The 4,686-nt window shown below is 39.8% G+C and overlaps 1 protein-coding gene across 4 annotated transcripts in view; it reads left to right on the top strand.

Moving 5' to 3' along the window:
* The first annotated feature begins 4,220 nt into the window (after positions 1–4,220).
* CEP164 (centrosomal protein 164kDa) overlaps positions 4,221–4,686 on the top strand; it is a 62,780-nt gene continuing 62,314 nt past the window's right edge. For all 4 annotated transcript variants that reach the window (XM_012729824.1, XM_012729823.1, XM_012729825.1 and 1 more), the window contains exon 1: positions 4,221–4,311. The gene's annotated coding sequence lies outside the window, so the exon portion shown is untranslated. The remainder of the gene's footprint in view (positions 4,312–4,686) is intronic.

The raw sequence follows: 4,686 nt of genomic DNA, 5'->3' as shown, positions 1-4,686 counted from the left end.
TTAACTGGTAAGCCCATACAAAGAAAATAGTTTCTGATAGCTTCAAAAGCCTTGTGGTTATATTAACACATTTATCAGATGTCAAAAGTCATTGGGAATATGTAAGACTTGTGATAAAAACTAAGGGGAAATGCCTAAAACAAGACAACAGAAAATTATAGAAAATATAGTAGTGGGCCCTCCCTGGTGGTGCAGTGGGTTAAAGCACAGCACTAAGAGGCTAAAGCCACCTTCCCAGAGTTCGATTCCCGCCTGCCCGGGAGGTGACCACATGGCGCGGCAGACCTCTCCTGACCCGCCCACTGCTCCCCTCAGCAGTGTACTTCGTTGATCTGCCTGCTCTGCTCCCTGCTCTGTCTCTGGTGAATCCTCTCACCCTCCACATCTCTAGCCTGTACCCCAGTTCTGTATGAATAAATAAAATCTAAAAAAAAAAAAAAAAGAAAATATAGTAGTAACTGTCTAAAATTAGTTCTGTTAAAGCCAGGTTTAGGAAGGGAAAAGTCATCACTTCTTTTCTTTTATCCCATACAATTTAGGTCATTTTAGCTAGTTTAATAAGGTGAGAAAATGGAGCATATACTGCAAATATTAGAAAGCAAAAAAAATCCCTATTTTTAGAGTCTCTTCTATGGCTAGAAAATTTTAATTGATTAGGGAATTTTGTCTATGATAAAGATACCATTGAAAGGGAAATAGAAGCGTTATTCAATAACTACTGTTGGGACAATTGGCTATACATTTGGAAGGAAAGGAAAGTAAGTCCCCACCTTATCTAAAAATAAACTCCAGATAGATTATTAATCTTAAAAATAAAACTACAGGAAAAAAATAGAAAAATGTCAATAATCTTATGTTAGAAAAGTTCTCTGTAACAAAATCTAGATGATATTTTAAAAAAGAATTGACAGTCTTAACAACTTAAATCTTTAAAACTTGTGTAATATCAGGCTTCTAGTATTCCACTCCTGGTTCTTCACTTAACCAAGACAATCCTTTCTAGTTACCAATCCTTTTTTTTTAAATATTTATTTATGCATACAGAGTTGGGGTACAGGCCAGAGGTGCAGGGGTTGAGAGGGTTCATTAGAGACAGAGTGGGGAGCAGAACAGGCAGATCTACGAAGTACACTGCTGAGGGGAGCAGCAGATGAGACAGGAAAGGTTTGCTAAACCATGTGGATGACCTCTGGGGCTGGGCATTGACTCCGCTGAAATGGCTGCCACTAGCCTGCAGTGCTGCACCCCAACCTGTTGCACCATCAGGAAGGGTCTAGTTACCTATCCTTTCTATGCTCACTTGTAAAAATGGGTAATGACTCCATCATGTAATAATTAAATGAAATAATCCATGTAAAATGCCTTTCATGTTGTAAACTCTGAATAAAGGTTAGCCATTAGTATTCCTGCTGTAAGTACTGAGGAAAACAGCATTCACAAAGTTGAAAGATAAGTCATAGATGAGGAATCAACATTTGTCATACAATAGAGGCAAAAGGTTTATGTCTCCAATACATGAAGAACCTCTACAAGTCCATGAAACTTCCAATAACCTTGTAGAAAAATGAGTAAAGAATATGAGCAAGTAATTAATTAGTAGAAGAAATTCAAATTGTCAATGAACACATGAAAAGGAATTTTTAGATACCATTAACATGTTTTTTGCCTCTCGCATTGATAAAATTTGACATTGGCAAGGTGTTGGATTGTAAATCATTCTATTTTAGACAGAAAAGTGACAATATCTATTAAAATGTAAAAACATGTAAACTTTTAGAGCAATGTCACTTTTAGGATCCTATCCAAAACAACAACAGCAACAACAATATTTCAGCATTATGTACAATATCAAAACTTTGGAAACAAAATCCATGATTATCAGTAGGAGAATGGGATATTCATAAAACCGTTATAGAGAATGGAGAGCCTTTCAATGAACTCATCATGGAAAGTGCTTATGAAATGTTAATTGATAAAAACACATTGTACAACAATATGTACATTATTTCATTTGGGTAAAATTGACAAGCAGACACATATATGTATTTATATGAGCTTAGTGAATAAGTACTAAAAAGCCAGGAAGGTGGGAATCAAACTGTCAACAGTGATTTCCTCTGAAGTGTGGGGTTCATTCCTTCCTTCAATTTGCTTATTCGTTCACTTAGCAAATGTATGTTGTCTACTGCATGCTAACCACTGATTTAGGGATTAGGGTTATAGCAATGAATAAAACAAACAAAATTCCTGTTTATACAGCTCATATTTTACTATAGGGAGACAGACAATAAAGCAATAAAATACATAGAATTTCAGATGGTGATATGTGGGGGAAAATAAAAAAAGGGAAATGTTAGGGCAGTTTGCATTTTTAAATAGGGTGGATTGAAAGATTAATGGGAATATTTTATATTAAAATATGAAATATGAGTATATAAAAATAGTGAGTACCTTATTATGAGGGTAGTTTACTTGGAGACAACGGGTTTTAGTTATTTTTTTCTTCCAAATGAATAGCCATGTATGTCCCAGTAACTGGACATACAATTTATGATTGATTTCTTTCTATCCCTCCTCCTTTAAAAAATCACATCTAAATGTCCATCCCTAACTACAGAGATAATCTACAACATGTAAAATTCTCAGTCTTTCTGTTTTACTCATTAGGCATCTATCAATTGATATGTCATTTTTGTTATTTTTTCCCCCAAAACTTGCTTTCTAAATTATGTTTGCCTAAGGACATTTTATAAGTTGGTGTTCACTTCTGAGTAAAATCTATAGGAAACTTGATAAAATGCAGATTGTTTATTTGTGTGGTGTAATCCAACTAATCCCACAGTTAGTTTTATTTTATTAACTCCATAAGAGAAAAGGGACAAAAGAATTTTGATGACAATTAAATTCAACTAGATTGACTAAGTTCTTGAGATATAACGACCAAGTCTCCAAATGGATTTTTACCCCCATGGCCGGGGACTGAGCTTGTGCTGAAGCGGCTGTGGGTAGCTTCTAGGGCTGATCTTCAACCCGTTTTGCCACCAAGGAGGGCCCACTCTGTGGGGCTTCTGAGTATGGAGAGGGAGGGGCTTGATGATTTGTCTTCTGTGGGCATGATAGGGAAGTACAGGTAGATACACAAAGGCTTGCGTATTAAATGCTTTAAAAATAGTATCTTTCTGTATGAAGTATAAAAGAAGAAAAGGTTCCAGCAGAATTCACACACAAATCTGATACACAAAGGTTTGAAGTTAAACATGAGAAATGCATTCTGGGTATCTGGCTTGAGTTCCTCATTCTGGGGTCAGTCCCTGAGTGAGCTGGCTTGGGGGCTAGTTTGGGGGCTAGTATGCACCCTATACACTCCACAGCAAAACTTATGTGGAGCTGCTCCAGATGCTCCATTCTTTTCTTCAACTAGCAAAGCCTCTTAATTTTTGATCTCCAGGTTTTCCTCATTGATGTAATGGCCAGTTATCTTTGCCCTCCTTAACTTCTGCAGGAGGTGGAGGATATGAGAGGAAGGAAGATTTGCCCTTTGTTTAAGCAAAGCTCAAGTCTTTGTATTTATATCAGTAGCAACCCTCTATTAGAAAGGGTGTGTGGAGGGGCTGAAAGGGGGTACACTTGCTTTTTTCCCCCTTCTTAAACAGATTCTGTGAAGTAGTTGTGACAGATACATTCCCATCTTGCAGACATGCAAACTGAGCCCTACTCAGATGAAAAGAGGACAGTAGAAATTAACTTTCTTCTTCCCCTGGCAGGTGGTTATTGTTGTAATCGGAGCACAGATGAATCAGTTTTTAAAGTTTTGGTGAGGCTCTCCATTACCTTACATTCACATTTCTTTTGTTCTCAATGCTTTGATTGTTGATGATCAGTTGATAATAACCACATAATTAAAAAATAACCAATAAATCGCCTTAGTAACCCATGTTACTATAATACTGTGAATGGTACTTTCTAGCTCGGGAAGAAATTCTCCCCGTATCTAAATTCAGAACTCTTTCTTTATCCCCTAACGGACTGGATCAACTATCTTGGACTACATCTCCCATCGTGCATCGGGAAACGTGCCTTACGCTAGCCGTCGAGATCTCTGACCAATCCAATATCACCGTTTTCATTCAGTAACCTATTGGCTCCCGGGGAGGCGGGACTCTTAGTTGCTAGGTTCTTACCCTTTCCGGAAGTGGTTGTTAGGCCGCTGCAAGGCAACACCCCGGCGTCCCTGGAAGCGGGGAGCCGGGGTGGTGCTGGGGAACCGGCGCGGGGCCGCGAGTCATCGCCCTGAGCCTCCAGCTGTAGGGGGTAGGTGAGGACCTCCTCAGGGAAGGGGTTCAGTGGCTGGGAAAGGAGGGAAGCGTGAGAATTGAGGCACACTTGTGTGTCAAGGAGTTTTTGTCAAGGAGGAGTGTTCGGAAGTGTGGGCGGGAACTGAAGGAAGAAGTGAAAAGGGCGCGGGGACTTGTGCATCTATCCAAAATCCCTCCTCGCCGGTTCTTGAGAGCGCTAGCACCCCAGGATTTGAGTGTTGGGGGGCAGTGAGCAGCAGACCCGAGGCGAGTGAGGACGAGTGCGGACACCGTGTGTGAGGTTGCTGGGGCCACCGGTTTATCTGCTTGTTCCCAGTTCCGGCCTTCTGGACCGCGTTTGAATCTCTCGGGGGTGGGTGAAGGTGGGGAA

The sequence above is a fragment of the Condylura cristata genome, unplaced genomic scaffold, assembly GCF_000260355.1.
Source record: "Condylura cristata isolate star-nosed mole 26May11 unplaced genomic scaffold, ConCri1.0 scaffold00025, whole genome shotgun sequence".
Lineage (NCBI taxonomy): Eukaryota > Metazoa > Chordata > Mammalia > Eulipotyphla > Talpidae > Condylura > Condylura cristata.
This window is presented reverse-complemented; position numbering and strand designations above follow the sequence as displayed.